The sequence below is a fragment of the Lepidochelys olivacea genome, assembly GCF_965140295.1.
Source record: "Lepidochelys olivacea isolate rLepOli2 genome assembly, chromosome: 1".
Classification (NCBI taxonomy): Eukaryota; Metazoa; Chordata; order Testudines; family Cheloniidae; genus Lepidochelys; species Lepidochelys olivacea.
The window spans coordinates 130,556,825-130,581,254 of record NC_140411.1 but is presented as its reverse complement, the minus strand read 5'-3'; the positions used below and the strand labels follow the sequence as shown (position 1 = coordinate 130,581,254).

The 24,430-nt window shown below is 43.3% G+C and overlaps 2 long non-coding RNA genes across 2 annotated transcripts in view; one reads left to right on the top strand and one right to left on the bottom strand.

Moving 5' to 3' along the window:
- Positions 1–10,894: 10,894 nt before the first annotated feature.
- LOC311528681 lies at positions 10,895–17,320 on the bottom strand. Its single transcript, XR_014713664.1, has 4 exons — positions 17,203–17,320; positions 15,283–15,504; positions 12,730–12,834; positions 10,895–11,233 (listed from the first exon to the last, which is right to left on the bottom strand). It is a non-coding gene; the product is annotated as an uncharacterized lncRNA (long non-coding RNA).
- Positions 11,583–24,430, top strand: part of LOC311528684 — a 49,026-nt gene continuing 36,178 nt past the window's right edge. Inside the window, exon 1 of the long non-coding RNA XR_014713666.1 lies at positions 11,583–11,638. This is a non-coding gene — a long non-coding RNA (uncharacterized lncRNA). The remainder of the gene's footprint in view (positions 11,639–24,430) is intronic.

Below are 24,430 nucleotides of genomic sequence, written 5' to 3'. Positions count from 1 at the left end.
CATGGTGAAAAGTGGAAGGGCCTTGGCCCCTTGGCCCCATCCCTGTTCCGGATCCCCTGTTCTGAATTCAGAATTTCCTTGCAAAATGGAGACACAGAGAGAATGAGTCTCTCTCTCTCTGCTAGATAATAGTAGATAGGGCCAAGTATGGGATGATGATGGCCAGGCTTATGAGGGAAAGGCATAAGTTAATCATGGGTAGTAGGCATTCAGCTAGGGGAAAGGTTCAGATGGCCAGAATTTACTTCTAACTGCCATTGCCTTCTGTGGGATTTGTGTGTGAAGATTGCATTTACTGAGACAATTTTGTTAAATAAAACCTGATGAGTACTGTGATATTTATTATGTTCTGTGCTATAAGCTGAAAAACATTCTTACTCACCTGAGGTCATTTTTTCTAGGTCATTAGTTTTTCCTATAAACTAAAAGCTCTTGTTTAAATATTGCATTTTATTCTAACCTTTAAAACATTATTTTTGAATCAGGGTCTTGAGGATGGCATTAGCTGCCTACAACCTAATGGGGGGCAAGTTATTCCCTGACTGAATGTCAGTCATCTGGCAAAGATTTTTAAAGGTCAGTGACCTTATATTATTGATCTGTCCCTGGTTGATAACTTGATATTGAAGATCAGCCAGAAAAAGGAAGAAAATTATTATGTGGACTGGAGACTGGGGAAGGAAGGAGCCTCTCTGCTACAGACTATTGATCAGGAAGATAAAGATATCTGCGTGGGGCTGGTTCTATCAGACATTAAGTCTGTCAGGTAAGCTGCCAGTGGAAGATGCACATGGAAAACTCCCAAACGACAAGCTTGCAGGTGTTCACTGACAAACCAACCGAGCGCTCAATAATAACCCCTTATATAGCAACAATGGTCATGAGCGAGGGTAAACATAAACAGGGGCAGGGAATTTAGCAGGGAAATTAGAGCACAATTATTGGGCTGAGACCAAGACCAGAATTACCCACCTGGGGACGGGGAGGCCTGGTGATTACAATAAAGGGGAAACACAAAAGGATCTCGGTGCTCACTCCTCGGGATGTGGGGGAGGTAAACGAGTGGTACAGCTGTGCTTCTGTAGGGTGTAGCTGAGTTTCTGCTACAATAAACGTGACCCATAACCGAAGACTCCAGTCTCCATGTGTTCCTGTAAGTGTGTTGGTCATGCCTGAAATGCATAAAGGACTCCCCAACAGTATTCCCAACATTTCCCATTACTCGAGATTTTTCTGATTCATCTTTACCCTAGAAAAGAGCATCTCTTACCCAGTGCTAAACAGAGGAGTTACTAGGGCTGGTCAAAATATTTACAACAAAATGTCATTGAAAAATGGAGTTTCATCAGAAAGTTTTCACTGAAAGATTTTGTTCAACTAAATTATTTTAAAAAACAACTAAAAAAAGAAATCTCTAAAGGATTTTTAATTCAAATTTTTTGCCCAATTTTCCATTCTGTAATAGTAGGAACATCCTTAGTTTAACCTTTTCCTTATTAGAGAAAAGGGATGGGAGGGTAACTTTTTCTCTCACTCGTTTATTTTTTCCCACATGAACTTTTTTTTTTAAGGTTAGGTGGGGATCCACTTTATTGCACTTTTTAACTTTTTCCCAATGGAAAGTGTTACCATCTCTCATTTTTAAAACATTTTTAACCAGACCTGCTCACTCCAGTTTTTTATTGGAAAAAAACTGTCAGTACCCAGCCTCGGCCAGGGAAGCTAATGATCCAGCCAAGAGTCCAAATTTGGTGATGAATCCTGAATCTACCTGAGGCACAGTGTGCATATGCTAAGAAGAATCAAAATGATTAGGTAAGGCAAGAGGGTATCCCATGCTGAGAAAGGTCATTAAACACTGAACTCCCTCACCCAGGGCAAAATTTTCAGATAAAATATTTTTTCACTGAAAAATGCAGATTTGGGTCAACTGAAACCTTTTGCCAATTTGTGTTGAATTCCCTCAAATTGTTTTAGTCAAGTCCTCTTCCGGTCCCCCCAAAAATCCAACCTGCCAAACATTTTGTTTCAATGTTTTCTGAATTAATTGTTTTGGTTTTTTGAATCAAAATGATTTGTTGTTTTTAATTTCACCTCAATGTTATTAAAAATATTTTAAAAATTAACAAAAAAACCCTTGAAAATTAAACACTGTTTGACCTATTTTTTTTTCAATTCAGTTACCAAACTGAAAAATCAATTATTTACACAACTCTTCTTCCACCCCCATCTTCCAAAATAATACAGGCAAATACAACAACAACAAAAATCATCGCTTTATAGCAGCTTGGGGGAGAGGAGAAGAGTTCAGACAGACAAGTTCCTATCCTCCTGAACTCTGCCAGACCTGATTTTTGTAACATGCTTCCTCATCTGCAGTAACAGTACCAGTGGGAGTACAGCTGCCAAATACTACCTCAATATGCCACCAAATATTAACCCTTATTTCACTCCCCCCAAAAAGTCTGGGTAAAAAGATGTGCATGCAACTTGCCCTCGAAGTAATCAAATTCATATTTTAGATAAAAGCAGAGGTGAAGAGGTGGGACAAGAATTCAAAATAATGAACGGCTTTTGGAAAACATACTGCTAGCAGCTCCTTTTCTTTTATTCTGTGGGGTCTCCAATTTGAATGTCTCTGTTAACTCCTGCTGTGGCAGGACAGCATAGCGAGAGAAGCTGTATCTCAAATAGGCAGGTCCCTGACCATTTATTGACCAGTTCTCCAATACACTTAGTTTCTAAGATTCTTGAATGTATCCAATGGCTTGATTTCCTCTGATCCAATTACCTCCCCTCTTCAATCTGAGTTTTGTTCATTCCACTCTCGACTGATTTATATTTCTTTCCTCATAAGGAAACATTAGACAGCTTGAACCTCTGCATCTCCCTCCATGAGAAATTTCTATTGCTCAGTGTGTGCCATCAAAATCCCATTGAACCCAGGAAGTGAATTTAGCTCAAAGATTGTAAACCCTTCAGGGCTTGCAATTTGTCTTCTTCAGTGGTTTTAAAGTGGTGGTGCTAAATAAATAATAATAACCTACCATCAGAGCTTATTTTTTGCCAGGGCTGAGCCCTTGCACTCTAAGCTTGGCCGTTTCAAAGCCCCGGCATCCCTGGGCTTGCTGCATCAGTTATGAATGTTAAAAAAATGGCTTGAGCCCCAGCACCTAATTGCTTGAGCCCCAGCACCTCTTCCATTACAAATTAAGCACTGCCTACAATAGAAAGTGTTCAAGACCTTCTGAGGCATGCAAAACTCAAAAGCGAACAAACATATTCATGTAGCTCAGGCCCATAATCAGCACTATTCTTGCTTTATGTCTCTGTCCCATAATGGTTTGGGGTTAGTGTGATGACACAGCAATAAACAATCATATAAAGCATTTTCTACCCTGCTTAGCAAGTGATGGTCCCCAAACTTTGTTGGCAAAATTCAGGCAATGACGTTTGTACAACTCTATTTTATCTAAAGAAGCGTAATACCGTCAACTAGATTAATTAAATTCCATTTTGTAGCTGGGCTAAAATCTGGAAAATGCTACAAATTGCAGCAATTCCCACCAACTTGGAAACCCATAAGAACCAGTCATATGCAAAGAATTAAAGCAACTTTCCCATGTTTACAGCAGTTTCCCATACTAATCTATCCGTACCCAGTGTAATATTGGAAAGCAAGATGTCTTACAACACTCTCACATCTCCCTTGCTGATGATAATCCTGCCTTTGAATTTCTCTGGCAGATTGGAAATGGTAAAATATTGCTGGCCACTTTGCAATGACAGCTGGATGAAGTCATTGTATATACTGAAGATAACTTTCCATATGGCAAGAATTTCTGCTTATTTGATGCTCACCACTGTACTCTCATTAGTACCCAGGGCTGCATAACCTTATTGTATGTGATTGCTTGTTTAGAAGTTCTTTTGTGTTAGGTGGCTCTGTAACATGTTACATCTAGAGATGGGTCCAAGTCATACCAACTGGATCCAAATGTGGATTTTGAAAACCAAAGTTGGGAGCTTTTGGAATCTGGATTTTCCCCCTATCCTGCCAGAGGCCAAATACAAAATTCAGATCCAAATTCAAATTCAGTTTTCACATCCCAAATTTCAGAGCCAGCCTTTTAAACTGGCCCATGAAGAATTATATCAAATTCTATCCAAGACTGATATGCTTGAATTTTGAAATAAATATTTTAAATGCTCCTTTTGCACTTGCTTAGTACCTGTATGATGTGTGAACAAGAGAGAGATACTGATTCCAACTCCTGTTGTGTTAATGAATAAAGCTACTTGGCAGTGCCTCCAGTGAGACAAGGGGTTAACCACTCTAAGGCAGTGGCTGCCACACTTAAACTCACAAATAATTCAAATTCACACAAGCAATCAAATGAAAACACTAACTAGAGACTTCATGTGAGAATTTGATTAAAGAGAGATGTGATGTAATCAATAAAAATATTAAATAGTTAAAGTGATTAGATATATTAATAATTCTTTTGAATGACTAAAGGCTATGCCAGCAAGCACACTAGGTCATGTGACCTCACACTCCCCAGTGCGTCAAAAACCAAAAGCTCCCCTCACATCAGTTCCACCTGTCCTCCATGTCTCAGGGTTGCCAGGCGTTCGGTTTTCTCTAAAAGTCCAGCTAGCAGCGGAGCAGGGCTAAGTCATCTCCCTGCCTGCCATGGCTCCCCGTGGCTCCCGGAAGCTGCCGGCATGTCTGGCTCCTAGGCACAGGGGCATCCACTGGTACCCCCACCCTGAGCGCTGGAACTGCAGCCAATGGGAGCTGTGGGGGTGGCACCTGCGTGTGTGGGCAGTGCGCAGAGTCACCTGGCCGCCCCTGTGCCTAGGAGCCGGATATGCTGCTTCCGGGAGCCACCTGAGGTAAGTGCCGCCCAGAGCCCACACCCCTAACCTACTTTCACACCCCAACCCCCTGCCCCAGCCCTGAGCCCCCTCCCACACCCAAACTCCAAAACCCGCATCCTACACCCCCTCCTGCACCCCTAACCCCTCCCTCATCCCTGGCCTCACCCCAGAGCCCACACCCCCAGCTAGAACCCTCATCCCTCCTGCACTCTGAGGCTCTGCCCCAGCCAGAGTCCATTCCTGCACCCTGAAACCCTCATTTCTGGCCCCACCAGAAACTCCCTCCTGAAGCCCGCATACTATACCCCCTCCTACACCCCAAACCCCTCATCTCTGGCCCCACCCCAGAGCCCGGACTCTCAGCCGAAGCTCTCACCCCCTCCACACCCCAACCCCCTGCCCCAACCTGGTGAAAAAAAGGGAGGGTGGGGGAGAGTGATCAATAGAGGGATGGAGGATGGAGTGAGTGGGGGGGCAAGGCCTGGGAGAAGAGGCAGAACAGGGGTGGGACCTTGGAGAAGGGTGGGCAGGGGTGGGGCTTTGGGGCAGGGGTGGGGCAAAGATGTTAGGTTTTGTGTGATTAGAATGTTGGCAGCCCTACTCAGGTACCTAGGTGGTGCACATGAAGACATGTTGCAGGCTTGCAAGGTGATGCTGTTGCAAACCCACTTTATTATACTAGGAATTGGCAGGGCAGGTCTTGACGAACCAGGTAGATGAAGTCTCTTTCACAGATGCAATGTGCCTTGATGCAAAATTAAACTCTATCTGTCTAACTATAATACAGTGCTCTCAAACAGGTTTCTTTTCTGGCTGAGCAATCAGGAGACTGATGCAGACAAGCAGGCCCTCCCTGGGAATTGCTGGAGAGGGATTAACCCACCTGTTCCCTTCTGGAATGGGGCTAACAGTCTTTAAAGCTTGGAACCCACAGGTTCAGTTTTAAGCCGGGCAGGTCTCTGGTCCAAAATCCTAGACCTGGTGTGGGTTGACTGCAGGGCAGGCAGGCTGCAGACGATGGCAGGAGAGATGGGCTGTCTCCTGTTGCTGGCAGAAGGAACATATTGTCCCCTCCTGAGGCTTTTCTGCAGGCTGAGATCACAGATACGCCAACTGCTGGGCTGGGAAGTGTTGTGCAGGCCAGTTGTAGGGAGACCTTCTCGCCTCTCCACTCTATAGCTGGTCTATGCCCTGTGCAGGGAAAACCAGGCTATTAAGAGCCTCCCTCCAGCTTTCTAGGGCACCTGGGGCTCTACACAGAATCAGAGACTGCTTGCAGTCTGCCTGGCTGTCTCTGCCTTCTGATTGACTGCTGGGAACAACTACTGTCTCCCCTCTGTTAAGGGAGGAGGGTTGCCAGGGTGACTGAGGGATCACTGCCCCCTTCCCTTCTCTTCCCTTCTGCTTCTGGGGAACTCAGTGGTGCAGGGCTCCAGAAGGGGTGTCTGTTCTCCCTTTACAAATGGGGTGGGGCTGGGGATATTGAAATAAATATAGTAAATAAACTATTTTTATTTGTGTAAATTAAATCCCCAGTCTCTAAGATCCTTACAGCACATTGATTTTAATCAGGTCATGCTTGTCAATTATGGGACTGATCCAAAGTGTATTAAAGTGAATGGAAATCTTTCCATTGACTTCTATGGGCTTTGATTCAGGTTCTAAATGGTTAATACCTGAGTTATATGAAATTATTAGTTTAAACTCATATTTATTTCTTTTAACTTTATGGAAAGATGCAAGCGAGATTATTGCTATTAAATTAATGAAAAATACATGTTTTGTTTTTTAAGTCCTTAGAACATGAAACAGAGACACAGAGTTTAAGGCCACAAGGGACCACCAGATCATCTAGTTTGACCTCCAGTAGATCATAGGCCACCAACACCACCCAGCAACCGCATACTAAACCCAACAATTGAAATTAGACCAGAGAAGTACAGCCCATGGGAGACTAGAATATTATATGCCACATGCAGAGAATAGGAGGGACCCAGGTGTACCAGTGTTCGATTCTCCAGAAATAGCAGGGAAAGGATTGAGGTATACCCAGATAATCCTGGCAAGTGACTCTTACCCACACACTGCAGAGAAGCGGACCTGCGCCTCCCCTCCCCCCAAAGTCACTGCAATCTGACCTGGGAGGAAATTCCTCCTGACTCCACATTTGGTGATCAGTTAGACCCTGAGTATGGGAGCAACAACCAAATAGCTATGTGCCTGAGAAAGAATACTCGGTGCTGTCAAATGTCCAATCTCCAGCTGTAACCATTCATAAGAACATAAGAATGGCCATACTGGGTCATATCAAAGGTCCATCCAGCCCAGTATCCTGTCTTCCGACAGTGGCCAATGCCAGGTGCCCTGAGGGAGCGAACCTAACAGGTAATGATCAAGTGATTTCTCTCCTGCCATCCATCTCCACCCTCTGACAAACAGAGGCTAGGGGCACCATTCCTTATCCATCCTGGCTAATAGCCATTAATGGACTTAACCTCCATGAATTTATCTAGTTCTCTTTTAAACCCTGTAATAGCTCTAGCCTTCACAACCTCCTCAGGCAAGGAGTTCCACAGGTTGACTGTGCGCTGAGTGAAGAACTTCCTTTTATTTGTTTTAAACCTGCTGCCCATTAATTTCATTTGGTGGCCCCTAGTTCTTATATTATGGGAACAAGTAAATAACTTTTCCTTATTCACTTTCTCCACACCACTCATGATTTTATAGACCTCTATCATATCACCCCTTAGTCTCCTCTTTTCCAAGCTGAAAAGTCCTAGCTTCTTTAATCTCTCCTCACAGGGGACCCGTTCCAAAACCCTAATCATTTTAGTTGCCCTTTTCTGAACCTTTTCTAATGCCAATATATCTTTTTTGATATGAGGAGATCACATCTGTACGCAGTATTCTTGACGCTTCAGAGGAAGAAGTTAAAAGAACACTCTACCAAAACAAACAAATAAAAAACAACAACCCCTCCTCCCGAATACACTGTGGGGAGGAATCCTTTCCTGGCCACTGTGGTTCACTAGCTGAAAAGCTGAAGAATGAGCTTTTAGCAACATAGGACATAAACCAGAAGTGAGCCCAGGGCTGCTGAGGTCTGCACCTTACCATCCTAGTAATGCTTGTCATACAATATTTGTCCAGCTCTCTCTTAAAAAAAAATAAGTTGTTTGCCCCCACAACTACTATTTGGAGGGTGTTTTAAAGCCATACCCCTCTGATATTTAGAAACCTCTGTTAACTTCCAGCTTGAATTTGTTTATGGCCAGTTTATATCCATTAGTTCTTGTGTCAATGTTGTCTTTAGCCTAAATAGCGCTTCACCCTCCCTGGTATTTACAAAGAGCAATCATATCTCCTCTAAGCCTTCTATTTGCTAGACTAAATAAGCCAAGCTCTTCCAGTCTCCCCACATTAAAAAACCCCTTCATTCCCTTGATCATCCTAGTAGCTATTCTCTGCACCTGTTGCAGTTTGAATGAATCTTTCTTGAACCTGGATGACTTAGATTATACACATTATGCCAGATGAGGTTTTACCAGTGCTTTGTACAATGGCATTAATACTCCTCTATCTCTATTGCAAATACCTTGCCTGATATATCGTAGGATTGGATTTGCTTTTTTCACAGACACGTCTTATTGGTGGCCCACAGATACCTTGTGATCAATCCAGACACTCAGTTACCTCTCCTGTTTTGTTGCTTATATCTGATGAGTCCCCAGCTTGTAGCAGAAATTCCTGTTATTGGACCCTAGATGCATGACCTTGCATTTTGTAGTACTGAATTTCATGCCATTTCTTTTACTCTAATCTTCAAGACCATCCAGATCTTCCTATTCCTATTCTCCTCTGTATTGACAATGCCTCCCATCTTTGTATCATAAGCAAATATAATTAGCACACTCCTATTTTTGTGCCAAGGTCATTAATAAAAATATTGAATAGGATTGATCCCAAGACTGAAGCTTGAGGAACTCCACCAGTAACCTCCCTCCAGTTCAATAATTCATCTTTCAGCATAAGCTTTCATGGGTAAAACACCACTTCTTCAGATACATCTGCAGAACACAATTCCATCCACAGCCTTAGAAACAACTCTGACATCATAATCAAAAAGGCTGACAAAGGAGGTGCTGTTGTCATCATGAATAGGTCGGAATATGAACAAGAGGCTGCTCAGCAGCTCTCCAACACCACTTTCTACAAGCCATTACCCTCTGATCCCACTGAGAGTTACCAAAAGAAACTACAGCATTTGCTCAAGAAACTCCCTGAAAAAGCACAAGATCAAATCCACACAGACACACCTCTGGAACCCCAACCTGGGATATTCTACCTACTACCCAAGATCCATAAACCTGGAAATCCTGGGCGCCCCATCATCTAAGGCATTGGCACCCTGACAGCAGGATTGTCTGGCTATGTAGACTCCCTTCTCAGGCCCTATGCTACCAGCACTCCCAGCTACCTTCGAGACACCACTGGCTTCCTGAGGAAACTACAATCCATTGGTGATCTTCCTGATAACACCATCCTGGCCACTATGGATGTAGAAGCCCTCTACACCAACATTCCACACAAAGATGGACTACAAGCCATCAAGAACACTATCCCTGATAATGTCACAGTTAACCTGCTGGCTGAACTTTGTGACTGGTTGATAGAGCCAGAAGAGTTCCCAGAAGTCACCTAATACAGGACAGGCCTAACAAGAAAATAACAGAACGCAACTAGCCGTCACCTTCAGCCCCCAACTAAAACCCCTCCAACGCATTATTAAGGATCTACAACCTATCCTGAAGGATAACCCAACACTTTCACAAATCTTGGGAGACAGGCCAGTCCTTGCCTTCAGACAGCCCCCCAACCTGAAGTGAATACTCACCAGCAACCACATACCACACAACAGAACCACTAACCCAGGAACCTATCCTTGCAACAAAGCCCGTTGCCAACTGTGCCCACATATCTATTCAGGGGACACCATCACAGGGCCTAATAACATCAGCCACACTATCAGAAGCTCGTTCACCTGTACATCCACCAATGTGATATATGCCATCATGTGCCAGCAATCCCCCCCTGCCATGTACATTGGTCAAACTGGACAGTCTCTACGTAAAAGAATAAATGGACACAAATCAGATGTCAAGAATTATAACATTCATAAACCATTCGGAGAACACTTCAATCTCTCTGGTCACGCGATTACAGACATGAAAGTTGCGATATTACAACAAAAAAGTTCAATTCCAGACTCCAGCAAGAGGCTGTTGAATTGGAATTCATTTGCAAATTGGATACAATTAACTTAGGCTTGAATAGAAGCTGGGAGTGGCTAAGTCATTATGCAAGGTAACCTATTTCCCCTTGTTTTTTCCTACCCCTCCCCCCCTCCTCAGACGTTCTTGTTAAACCCTGGATTTGTGCTGGAAATGGCCCAACTTGATTATCATACACATTGTAAGGAGAGTGATCACTGTAGATAAGCTATTACCAGCAGGAGAGTGGGGTGGGGGGAGAGAAAACCTTTTGTAGTGGTAAACACCCATTTTTTCATGCTTTGTGTGTATACAAAGATCTTGTGTACTTTCCACAGTATGCATCCGATGAAGTGAGCTGTAGCTCACAAAAGCTTATGCTCAAATAAATTGGTTAGACTCTAAGGTGCCACAAGTACTCCTTTTCTTTTATATGAGATACAGTATCCCTGAGGGAGAAAGCCAGCCCCCTGCAGACCTCCCTAGTACACAATCAATTGCTTGATTTCTAGGTTGGAGGGAGGATCTACCCAATTAAAACAAACCCCAAACAACCGTGCCCAAACAAGCAAACAACACCCCATATACAGGGAAGTCATTTAAAAAAAAAACCCAACAACTGTAAAACTCTATATACTAAGTAATTCCATAGAACATTTTGACATTAAACCTAAAAAAAATAGATTAATTGTTTTGTGTGAATTTTTCAGTAGATATAAAAGATGAAAAAATGATAACACTTAAGACTGGGGACTTGTTTATTCAGATCCTCTGTAAGTAGTAACATTCCACAGACTTTAATAGAACTTTACCAGTTTGCAGCCAGCTGAGCACCTGGCCCCACTGACTGAACAGAGAGAACAGGATTACAAGATCCTTTAAATTATTGTACCATTGGGCCCTGACACTGCCATGGAAGACCAGCTTTCATGGGTGTGGGACAAAATATAGAAGTAATCACCATGTGCATTTAATTCTCTGCAAAAGCTTCCAGGAAGCCTGACAGTTTGGTTCCAGTTTAGAAGGGATTATTTAGCCAGCCAGTCAATTACTGTGCACCAAACACCTTGTTGCAGTATCTAAAATAAAAATACAAGAACTTTAATTGTGTGCATTGTTTCGACAGTACTATAATATGAGCTCTATTCTTGGTGAGGTTGCTTTATGTAAACAGAAACATTCACAGTAGTATTCCAAAGGCTGTCTTTCTTCAGGAAGATATCTAATAGGGGGACAAAGGAGAGGTGTCATAAATATAAAGGGAAGGGTAAACACCTTTAAAATCCCTCCTAGCCAGAGGAAAAACCCTTTCACCTGTAAAGGGTTAAGAAGCTAGGATAACCTCGCTGGCACCTGACCAAAATAACCAATGAGGAGACAAGATACTTTCAAAAGCTGGGAGGAGGGAGAGAAAAAAAGCCTCTCTCTCTCGTCTATGTGATGCTTTTGCTGGGGACAGAACAGGAATGGAGTCTTAGAATTTAGTAAGTAATCTAGCTAGATATGCGTTAGATTCTGATTTCTTTGAATGGCTGAGAAAATAAGCTGTGCTGAATGGAATGGGTATTCCTGCTTTTTGTGTCTTTTTGTAACTTAAGGTTTTGCCTAGAGGGTTCTCTATGTTTTGAATCTAATTACCCTGTAAGGTATTTACCATCCTGATTTTACAGAGGTGATTCTTTTTACTTTTTCTTCTATTAAAATTCTTCTTTTAAGAAACTGAATGCTTTTTCATTGTTCTTAAGATCCAAGGGTTTGGGTCTGTTTTCACCTCTGCAAAATGGTGAGCATTTTTACCAAACCTTCCCCAGAAAGTGTGTGGGGGGTAACATTTGTGAGGATTTGGGGGCAGGAAAGAAGTTTCCAAACGGACTTTTTCCTAATAATAATACCGGTTAGACGTTTGCTGGTGGCAGCGAAAGTCCAAGGGCAAAAGGTAAAATAGTTTGTACCTTGGAGAAGTTTTAACCTAAGCTGGTAAAAATAAGCTTTGGAGGTTTTCATGCAGGTCCCCACATCTGTACCCTAGAGTTCAGACTGGGGAAGGAACCTTGACAAGAGGGTTCAGTTTCCAGATTGGAAGCCAGACTGTGACTATCAACATAAATCCCTGAACTGTTACTCTTGACCTGAAATGAATTTGAAATAGAAGTCTATGGGTGAAGGGAACTGTTTTTTTTTTCTCTTCTGTCTTTTCCATGCCATCCCCTATGTGTGGAATAGCCTCCCATAAGATAAATACCCTCATATGCCCTTCAAGTTACTCTGTAAAATTCACCTAATCTGCAAAGCCTTCCTATGTTGAACTCCCCTTCAATGTCCTTCTATCTTCTTTTATTATAATAACTAATTTTACATGCATCATTTTTACCTACATAGACTATGTCCTTTAAGCTGGATCTTTCTCTTTATATATCACACATATAGCACTACATAAGTAGTATGCAATATCCATTTCCTTTCCCATGAGCCACCAAGCACACTACAAAGAAGACAATTAAAGAAAATAAAAACTCAACAGCTCTGATTTAAATAAATCCAAAATACTAAAAATAATTTTAAAAAAATGCATTACCTTCTTCTCCATTTCTGTTAATTTACTTTTTACGTGTCATTCCTTCCTTGCCTATTTTCTCTCTTTTTAAGACTATTTCCTCCTTCATTTCCATAATACTTGTCTCTGCATGGAGGAGACTGATGGTCAAAATGGAGTCGCTTTAGATAAACAAGGAGTACATCTTTACTCCATGTCTCATGAATTTATCAATTGAAATGACAATTCCACTGGAAAATCGATATATAGAAAGCAAGAGATATTTGAGGTTGTCAGGTAAGCTCAGGAAAACAGACTACTTCAAAATCCCATGCTTAAGTGAGGAGACTACAATATGATAGATTTCAATTATATCTTGCAAAGTAGACTTCTCTTCACATTCACTGATCCATGTTCTCCTCTCCACATGTTCCCTCTATCAATCAAATCACCACCAAAAAAAAAAAAAAATCACAAATGATGGTAGAAACTAACTACATTTTCCATCTTTGGCAAAAACAATGAGAAGACCGGTGGCACCTTAAAGACTAACAGATTTATTTAGGCACTCCTTGTTGTTTTTGTGTATTCAGACTAACATGGCTACCCCTCTGATACTTGGCATCTTTGGCAGTTGTCCCTGTGTTTTCTTCTATTTATGAACAGTTCAAACTTGTAGTGTATCTAAATCTTTAATGTTCCAGACCATCTGGTGTGCGCTTTGTCTGGTTTGCATGCATTTTTGAACACTGTCATTTGAAAAAGTAGTCTGATAAAATATTATATACTTTTCAAGAATGAGTTGAAATAACAAATAGTCATCCAACGTGAAGTACAATGGTGGTATATAGAAGTGGGGCCAATATTGGAGGACAACGTGATTATCAGTGCATTTCACTTACCACTTCTCAAAGCGAGAAGATATTATTAAAATGTGGCTCCACCATGAGACCTTTGAGGAAATTATATGGGATTCTGCAAGTATGAAACTGCATGTACTAGTCTCCTGGATCTTCCATGCTCTTGGTAATACAGGATTGGCATAGCTGATCAAGTCAATGTTCCCTCTAGTCTAATATCCTATTTCTGACACTGGTCAATATCAGATGGTCCAGAGAAAGGTGTAAAAAGCCCTGTAATGAAAAATCCAGAGATCTTCAGCTACATAGGTGTGTTCAGAACACTATGTCCACTGTACCCACAGCCTACTTTCTGCTACCTCTATTAGCAGGTTATCTTTATTTTCCTGTCTCCATCATGAAAATTTCACTTCAGTAATGAATATTTGAATATGATACAAAGTGTCCACTATTCTAGAAGTTCCCACCCTCTTTTACTACTTTTTATCAAGTTGTGTTTTCTGGCCAGTTAAGCTTCTAGTTTTTTGGCTTATTTACTTTATCTTCCAGGTTGTTTTTTCTTGTTCAGTGTTAGGCCCCAGCTCTGAAAATTACACTTGTACCAGATTTTACATACAAGTAGTCCGATCAGGTTAAGCACATGCATGACTGTTGGCAACACTGGGGCCTAGTTTGTTAGGTTTTTTTTTAAGCTACAGAAGCACCACATGGGGATTGTATTTCACATTGTGTTTTACATGTGTCTTGTACTTTGGACAGGTGTACTTTATAAAACCATTATAAATAAATATACAAGTATGAGTATATTTGGCACTCAGATATGTATCTACAAAACAGCTGCCTCTGATTTTTCTGTTGGGGATATCCGTGCCCTGATAGATCTAGTAAATCAATACAAATACTACTAATTATTAATGCTGGATATAACCTACTGTTGGAAGACAATTTACAGTAAGGACCACAATGTTTTATCACTTTACAAAATGGCTTTTTTTTTGTTTTCAGAAATTGTTTATGAAAAAGGAGGGCAAGAACTGACAATATGTATTTGTGTAAATTAGGAGGCGTCAATCTTTAACTTTTCCAAATGCTGTGTTTAATTTTATTATGTGTGAATGCAATCTACCAATGGATTCTCTTGTATTGTATTTTATTGAATACAATTGTATTATGTAATCCTCCTGTCTATTGGTAAAAAGATATTTTTCCCATCCCTATATTTGATTTTTGAAACTGTGCTCCAACCTTATTTATTTGTCGATATGTTCTTTCAAAATATTATTTCTTTCCTTCCAGCTGTGCATACAGAAGTACTCTGATTCCCCTATAAGGTCCATGCTTTCCATTGTGAGATTCTTTTAATTGACTTCAATACTCTTCAGATCAGGCTGTGAAATATCTGTGGCCAAATTTCCTTTTATTGTAACATCCACTGAATGCATCAGATGAAGTGAGCTCACAAAAGCTTATGCTCAAATAAATTTGTTAGTCTCTAAGGTGCCACAAGTACTCCTTTTCTTTTTGCAGATACAGACTAACATGTCTGTATCCTCTAGTCTAATATCCTATCTCTGACACTGGTCAATATCAGATGCTCCAGAGAAAGGATAAAAAGTAGGATTTAAGTGGTTCCAAGTAATAACAGACAGAACAAAATAAGTTACCAAGCAAAATGAAACAAAACACGCAAGTCTAAGCCTAATACATTAAGAAACTGCAGACAGGTAAATCTCACCCTTAGAGATGTTCCAATAAGCTTCTTTCATAAACTGGACTCCTTCCTAGTCTGGATCCAGCAATCACACACAGCCCTGTAGTTACTGTCCTTTGTTCCAGTTTCTTCCAGGCATCTCTTGGGGGTGAAAAGGCCATGTCTTGAGCCAGCTGAAGACAAAATGGAGGGGTTTCCAGGACCTTTTATATTCTTGCTCCTGTGGGTGGAAACCCCGTTGTTCTCCTGTGCAAAATCACAGCAACAAGATAGAGTTTGTAGCCACCTGGGCAAGTCACATGTCCATGAATGATTCAGCTTTTTGCAGGCCAACGCCATTGTTTACATGTTAATTTGAACATTCCCAGGAAAGCTCAGATGTGGATTGGCATCTCCCAAAGTTCATTGTCAGTTAGGTGTTTCTTGTTTGGGCACTTACTGAAAATAGTCCTTTCTCAAGAAGCTGACCAGATGCTTCACTGAGGCTACTTAGAATCAAACATATTGAGATACAAGTACACAGCCAATATTCATAACTTCAGATACAAAAATGATACACGCAGACAGCATAATCATAACCAGCAAATTACAACCTTTCTATAGACACCTTTCTTGACCTTCTTTGTACAAGATTTGGTGCAACTATAGGGCCTTGGTTGCAACAATGATCTATACCAGGGGTCAGCAACCTTTTAGAAGTGGTGTGCCGAGTCTTCATTTATTCACTTTAATTTAAGGTTTGTGTGCCAATAATACATTTTAACGTTTTTTAGACGGTCTCGCTCTATAAGTCTATATATTATATAACTAAACTATTGTCGTATGTAAACAAGGTTTTCGAAATTTTTAAGAAGCTTAATTTAAAATTAAATTAAAATGCTGATCTTACACCGCTGTCCCACTCAGCCCATTGCCGGCCTGGGGTTCCGTTCACCTAGGCCGGCAGCAGGCTGAGCGGGGCCTGCGGCCGGGACCCCGGCTGGCAAGGGGCTGGCAGCCAGAACCCCAGACCAGCAGTGGGCTGAGCGGGGCCAGCCGCCGGCACCCCAGACCAGCACTGGGCTGAGCAGCTCAGCCCGCTGCCTCTCAGTCCGCTGCCTGTCTGGGGTTCCGTCTGCCAGCTCCTGCCAGCCAGGGTCCCAGCTGCCGGCCCCGCTCAGCCCGCTGCTGGTCTGGGGTCCCGGTCCTGTCCACCTGAAGTAGGTACCTGTCTTCTCCCTGGTTCTAGCCATTCTCTGCTGCTCTCTGCACTGAGATGAGGGTTGGAGTGTGCTGAGACCAGGCTGGGGGTGAAGAAGCAGGTTGGGATGCAGGGCCTGGCCAGGAGCTAGAATGAGGGAGGGGGCTCAGGGTTGGGGCAGGAGGTTTGGGTGTAGAGCGCTTACCTGGGCAGCTCCCATTTGGTGTGAGGGATGCAGGTGGGAATGTGGGGTGTGTGTGTGCAGGAGCTTCCATTTGGTGCTCAGGGCACGGGGCTGGGTGTCTGTGAGGAGGGTGCAGGAGTCAGGGCAGGGGGCTGAGTATGTGGGGGGAGGTGGTGGAGTCAGGGTGCAGGGGTCAGAGCAGAGGGCTGGGGGTGTGTAGGGGGGTGCATGGGTCAGGGCAGAGGGATGGAGGGTGTGGGGGGGTTCAGGGTCAGGGCAGAGGGCTGGGGATGTGTGAGGGGGTGCAGGGGTCAGGGCAGAGGGCTGGGAGTGTGGGCTGGGATCGTGGGGGTGCTGCCATTCCCCTGCCCTGAGCAGCTCACGGCAGGGGGCTGGAGGGGATATGCCATGATTCCACCCCCCTCCCCAAGGTCCCCGGAGCAGAGAGCGCGCTGTGGTTCTGCTCTTCCCTCTCCCCTCCGTAGCAAGGGCCGTCAGCTGATCGGCCTCAGGGAGGGAGAGAAGGAGGGGCAGGAACCTGGCACACTGGGGGAAGAGGCGGGGGGAGGGGGAAGCTTACCTGCCCTGCAAGGAGAGAGCGGTGGGCAGAAAAGAGCGGGCCGGGCCAGGCAGGAATTTTAATGGCACGCTGCTGTCTGCCGGGGCCCAGAAGACAGCAGCGTGCCATTAAAAATTGGCTCGCGTGCTGTCTTTTGCACACGGGCCATAGGTTGCTGACCCTGATCTATAAGGTCACAGTTCATGTCAATAACGTCACAGGGGGAACTAAAGTTGGATCTCTCACAGTCTGGAAGAATGTCCTAAACACTGGACTGAACGTTATAAGAGAACTCAGTGCCTCTTCATCCTGGTTGATTTGTGCAGAGTTAGGCAGCCTCTGAGCATGACTATCAGATCAGGTCTTTTGGGTAAAATAGGAGAAGGAGACTCTATCTTCTCCCAACTTGTGGATTACACTAGGGCTTACATGTGAGATAGGCAAGAGGGCTCCTAGACTGAGGTCACACTGCACAAACCCGGAGGCAGAAACATAGATAGCTAGGGATCTTTTATAGCAAAAATTGGAAGTATCTACACATGGTTAGGCAGCAGCCTTCAGGAGGTGTTATATATCACAGTGGTGCTTAAATCTTGGCTTTACCTGCCTTTGTGGATCTGGGCCTTTCCACCTTCCTCAATTATAGTGCTCCAAAGGTGATTGGGGCAGCTGCCTTTTGCACAGCTATCAGGGGGCTGGTGTAAGCTGGGAACTTACACTGGCATAGCTGTGTCTCTGAGGGATATGAAAAATCCACACTGCTGAGAAACGCAGATATGCCGGCCTAACCCCCCAGTGTAGACAGCACTAGGTCAACAGAAGAATGTTCCATCGATGTAGCTGCCACCCCCTGGGGAGGTGGATTACCTACACGGACGGGAGAACCCCTCCCATTGGCATAGGTAGTGTCTACACTGAAATGCTGCAGCGGCGTAGGTACAGCACTGCAGCTGTGCTTCTGTGGTGGTTTAAGTGACATTCCCTAATACTCTGACCCAGGAAAACACTTAGGTCCAGATTATTAAAGGTATTTATGTGTTGCTGTGCTCAGCGTCATGACATCTAACTGATTTAGGAGCCTAAATCTCATTTTCAAAAGGGACTTAAGGTATATCTACAGTGCAATAAAACACCCATGGCTGACCCACAACAGCTGACTTGGACTCAAGTTGCAAGGCTATAAAATTGCAGTGTAGAAGTTCTGGCTCAGGCTGGAGCCTGGGCTTTGGGATCCTGCGAGTCCAAACATCTATTCAGCTGCATAGATACTTAAAGTCTAGATCCCATCGACAATCAATGGGATTTAGATTTCTAAATACCTAAATCCCTCTTGAAATACTACTCACTTGTTTAAAGTTATGCACATGCACATTCTTTGCAGGATCAGGGCCTAAAGAAAAAAAAAAACACATTTATTTGCTGGATTGCAGCCAGAGTTAGGAACAGCTCTCCTTGAACATCCTTCAACTTTATCTGTGCTCTCATAGAGTATGTGTACACAGCAATTAAACACTCATGGTTGGCTCATGTCAGCTGGCTCTGGCTCAGGAAATTGTGGTGTAGATGTTCCAGCACAGGCTGGAGTCTGGGCTCTGAGAATCTCCCCTGACACAGGGTCCCAGAGCTCGGGCTAGCCTGAATTTTTACACCAGTTTTACAGCCCAATAGCACAAACCCCATGAGCCGGAATCAGCTGACATGGGCCAGTCATGGTTGTTTAACTGCTGTGTAGACCTACCCTGAGACTCCCACTGAAGTCAATGGAGGTTCATGCATGCACATCCAGTTGCTTGATTTGGCCCTTATTTCATTCAAACCATCTTTAAGGAAACTATCTGATGAACTCTGCCCATATCTCTCAGGTTTTCATTGGTCCTCTCAGCTGGCACTTTTTGATTTCCTTGGAATCCCACACCCTAGTCCAAACTCACTTCATCAATGGATTGTATCATATTGATTTTCTCTCTAATGATATTTTAACAAAAAACAAATTTGGCTGCCTGTGAGTTATTTCCTTCTCACAGAGATCATTGTTATCCCTTCAGGTCTCCCATAGCACCAATCTGTTTTTCTTTCTTCCCTGAATAAGATATTTCCTATTCACCCCCACAAGGCAATCACATTAGATGAAAGCTTTATCTTAACATTTCTGCCTCTAAACATGCATTTGGCTTGAAGTCCAACGAAAGTTGCAATCTGCCACAAAATATGTCCTACTATTTTCATGTTAGTTTAGGAGACATAATGAATATCAAAGAAAATTTGGAGATGGTTCACCATAATGGATTTGTGCAATTCTAACAATTAATCTTGTTAATCAGCTTTCAATTCTGAGAGGGATTTAATATATCTTCTGGGTGTAATGTATTATTATAACTATTATTAATTAATTATTAATTGTTATTATTATTGTTTTCAAAATGTATTTTCAAACTAGACTGTAACAACCATTTTGGAGAAAATATGAAGTTTTTCTTATACCTTTGTGACCTGGTAAAAACATTCACGATGGTTTCTGGATACACTCATAACATTTTTCACAGGAAGAAATTTGATGTCTTTATGAAAGAGAAACTTGCATGTGTGCTTTTACAAAGATCACAGTTAATTTCCTTCGATGTACATCACAGCCCTCTCTTGTGCCTATTATATACTCAGGCTACTACACTACAGCTGATGTAAACCCTGAGCATGACTCTGGGCAGTGGGGAGTTTGCCTGGATGGGAACTGTGGTGACACAAATCACCAGCAAATTTTCCTCCACCAAGGGGCATTCAGCCAGCCAACACAGATATCAGCGTGACCATAGCACGCACGGCAATCTGCTTATTCACTGCATCGCTGCTGCACATTTTCCCCCCATGGTATTTAAGTCCATTGTTTAGTTGAAACGTTTAAATTACTGTTTATCATTTTCAAAATAAGATGTATTCATAGAATATGAAAATTATTTTGTGACTTAGAAAAAATGAGGCAAGTTCCCTGTATCTGCTTTATAATGAATCATGCGGAGTTTGAAGCAAGCATAATTCCGGCCAGTTATGCCACTTTTCATCTCAGGAGTGCATGCATTTGATGAGACCATTCTATTTATACTCCTGTTGAGAAGATTTTAATCCACCTCTTTTCTCCTCTCATCCCATACTTATGAAGATATCGAGCCGGATCTTCAGTTGCTGGAAATCATGTAGTTCCATTGATTAGAGTGGAGCTATGTCAATTCACACCAGATAAAGATCTAGCCCATCATTAGCACTGGCATTAAAAAGAGCTCAAGACAGGGAGCAAATAGAAGCAACAGCACTGCTCCTCAGCAAAAGACCAGAGGGAATTTCCTGGAGGGTTCTGTCTAGCGTGAAGTCAGGAAGGTTATCTCAGGTGACTGTGTGAAGCTCCCTATAGCCGTGTTAGTCCCAGGATATTAGAGAGACAAGGTGGGTGAGGTATTACACCTCCGACGATTGGGATTTTATTTCTCCTAGCAAGAAAAATGCACCCTGTGCTACCTGTGCTTTATGTAAAAAGAGATATGAGTAGAAGTAAGGTGACTGTAAAATTGAGCACTACTCCTAAACTGCTCAATTTGAGTTCCCTTCCAGCAATTCTATCACCAGCTTCCCACACTTCAGAAATGGTCGCATCTGATATGGAAGATCGGCCTGGGAAATACGAAGGGAATAAATGTGGTAAGCTGAATTGCTCTCTCAGATGCACTCTTTGCACTTATAGATTATGTGATGCATTTTCAATTCCATTTCCTTGCTCCAGATCTTATTTCCTCTTCCTTTCCCATCCAGTAATAAAACCCATTAGAAGGAGTGAGTATAACTGTGCTGTGACAGCTAAACCCTTGAATGCCTCTCTGGGCCAGATATTCAGCTGGTGTAAATTGGCACAGCTGCATGGAAGTGAGTGGATGTAAATGAAGTCAGTGAAGCCATGCCAGTATACACCATTTGAGGGTCTGATTCTTTGCCCTTCATATTTAATCTGTGAGGCATATTTTAGGACTGTACTATACTAGAGCACTATTTCTCCCAACATTGTTACAAAAATGCTTCTGTCTGTATACTCAATAAGGGACACATCCTGCCAGAGATGGTGCAAGAGATGCAGTCATGCCAGAGCCCACAAGGGACTCAGCAGCTGGAGAAAAGGCATGCTGAGAGGCAAGAACAAAGTCTGAGCCTAGCTGCACCTCACAGCTTGAGGACAAGGTTTCTGTGCAGGAGCAGGCACTTGCTTCATGGTGCCTGGAACAGAAACAGCTGCTAAGGGAGGAGGCCAGAGCTCAGCAGAAAGAACTGTTTGCATGGCTGATGCCACTAATGGCTGCAAGTGTGCCGGTTCCTGCTGCATCACCCATGCCACAGCCTGAATCCCCTGAATGGTACCCTGTGACGAAGCCTAGAAACACCTTTGAAAAAAACTTCATGGCTGGTTGGGTCATGCAATTGGGCTCCATGAGTCGCTGGGCAGCACAACTTTGCCCCATGTAGTTCTCCATACTGACCCCATCCCCATGGATGCCTCTACTCCCTTCCTCCAGCACTAAGTGCACAGCAAATGGGAAAGGAACGGAAAAGAGAATGAGGATAGTAACTCCTCTTATGCCAATGTCATTTGATGTGACTAGTGTCCTAGCCTGTCCATGAATGTAGACTCCTGGTTGGCAAAAAAAAACTCTGTCATCATGAACTTTCCCAGTGATATCCATGTAGACATTCATAAATCATGCTCTGTGATCCACTAGATCCTGCACAGCAATGGAGTAGTATCCTTTGCAGTTTACATCAGAAACCTCAGCTACAGATGACTTTCCAACACCAAAGTGGTTGTCAACAGACCTGTAGCAGCCTGGGGTAGCCAGCTTTCAGATGGTTACAGCAATATGCTTCTGGACAAGGAGGGTTGGGCAAGCAATTCACCAAGTTCCAGCAATGTAGCTTTCTTCATGCAAAAGTTCTGGACCCACTGCTGGTCATCCTAGGTCTGCCTGATGATGTGATCCCACCCGTCTGTGCTCGTGGACCTGCTCCAGAAGTGCCAGTCTATGCAGGGAGCCTCAGTAGCTGTACCGAGTGACATGACCAGCTTCAGCCAGTGTGAGTCTGCCATATCCGTGTCCTTCTCCTCCTGATCCATCACAAACTCTATCAGGCGCCTTTGGTGGGTCAAAAAATGCTGCTGAAATGTCCACGAGAGTCTCACAGAAGCTGTGCCCATTTTCTGATGTAGAAGTGAAAGCACAAGCAAGAGAAAATCTTCAGAAGTCTCCTCCTCCATGTTACTGGCTTTGATTGCTGGGAATGCACAGACCAAAACGAATCCTTGGCAGGCTGTGTTGGCAGGCTGTTCAAACTTCCTGTAATGTGCAGGGTGGACTGTCAAGTTTTCCCAAAGTACACCATGGTCAAAGGGATAGACAGGCCACATTTTGGGAGGGTGTTTCGGGAATCTGGAGTATGGTTTATTTCAGGTCTATGAGCTGCAGTGTGGACAGCAGAGCCTGGGTTAGAAAAATTTTAATGTAGGTTTTAAAATCGGTGCAGTTGCTCAAGCCCTGGGTTCTCTAACCCAGGGTCAGATGACTTGAGTCCCACTAACTGTGCAGTATTGACATACCCATAATAGAATCCAGGCTCTGGCTGCTGATGCTAGCAGCAGTGGTGTGGCTGGCTCTGCACTAAAGAGCACCTGGTCGCCTTCTCCTTGGCCACCCTGCTCCCCCCACCCCTGAGAGTACAGGAGCTCAGCTTCGATTGCTGCCCCCTCTGTACCAACCTGAAGGCTGAATCATGCGGAGTGTACATGCTGGGCTGCACTGCTGGGCTGCCACTGCTAGCCACTCCCAGCACTGAGCTGCCCCTGCAGGCATTAGTGCAGCCAAAGCCCGGAAGTCTAGATGGCAGTGAAACAGCCCCACAGCCTGAGCCCTGTGAGCCTGAGTTGCCTGGCATGTGCCAGCTGCATGTGTCTAGTTGTTATGTAGACATACCCGCATTGGATAACTTAGGCAGCTCCCCAACTTGTGTGCTGGCTTTTGTGGATCCCATTTTAGGAACGTATCTCCCCTCATACATTGTATAGGGATCCTGGGCACCTAATACAGACTTTGTGGATTTCAGTATTGGTCCTGTGATTTTTCTAGGCACCTAAAAGTTAAGCATCCCAATGCCAAAGTCCCTTGGTGAATTCGGGCCTAGGCCATGAATAAGGAGCAAGCCCTAAATTGGTAGTAACTATTCATTAACTCACTATCCCTACTGCATAATACCCTCATCTTCAAGACAATGAAAGGGTAACAGCCCCCAAGTATTATGCAGACATTACATAAATACCTTCCATAAACAAAGAAGGCAACTGTTCTACATTATTTTCAAAATGTACCATTGATACTTGGAGGATATTGCTGACAGGATTTATAGCTTGTGTGTTGGTTTTCTGTCTGATGTCCTCTAATCCTTAACCCCCAATTTTATGCAAAAAAAGAATGGGGGGGACATGAATTCCTCAGGGAACCTGGGAATGGGGTATAAGTCCTTCATCTGTTGTTCATTAATTTTATCGAGCAGCTCCTGAAAGCTGTTAACTAGCACTTAGTGACCTACATGAAGAGTAGGGTGAGTTCAGCGAAGCTACTAATGGGAAATGTTCTCATTACAAAACCCATCGTCATAATGGATAGCACTTGGCATCTTTGATGGCAGTCTCAATAGAGACTGAATGGGCATGGAGACTGAATTACCACCTGATCTCTCCAAAGCAGGGTTAAGGAACATCAGTGAGGGGAAACTTGCTCTACCCCGCCAAGTCTGTACCTCTTTTGTGGATAGAAGTTATCCATTGCTAATGCTGTCAGTAAGTGCTGATTACTAATCTATTTTACTCAGGTTTTTATACCTCCTCATCACCACAGTACCTGAGCAGCTTCCAGTAATGCATTAAGCAACATAACTAATATCTGTGACATATGGTTGGCTCTCTTACGGTGAGTTGGTGTTGTAGGGTCAAGCCCCGTCTCAACATGTGGTTCATAGATGAGCAAACAGTAGAGCTCTAATAAAAGGTCAGTAGATTTCCGTGGGACTACTCATAGTAGTAAGCACTACTCTTAGTAGTGAGTGTTTGGAGGCTTGGGTCCTTAAAGTGTTTGAAGTCCTGATATCAGCACTGGGATAACAGGGTAGACATTTTAAAATGGCCTAAATATCAATTTACTCCGCTAGAATCTGTGTGCATTACAAT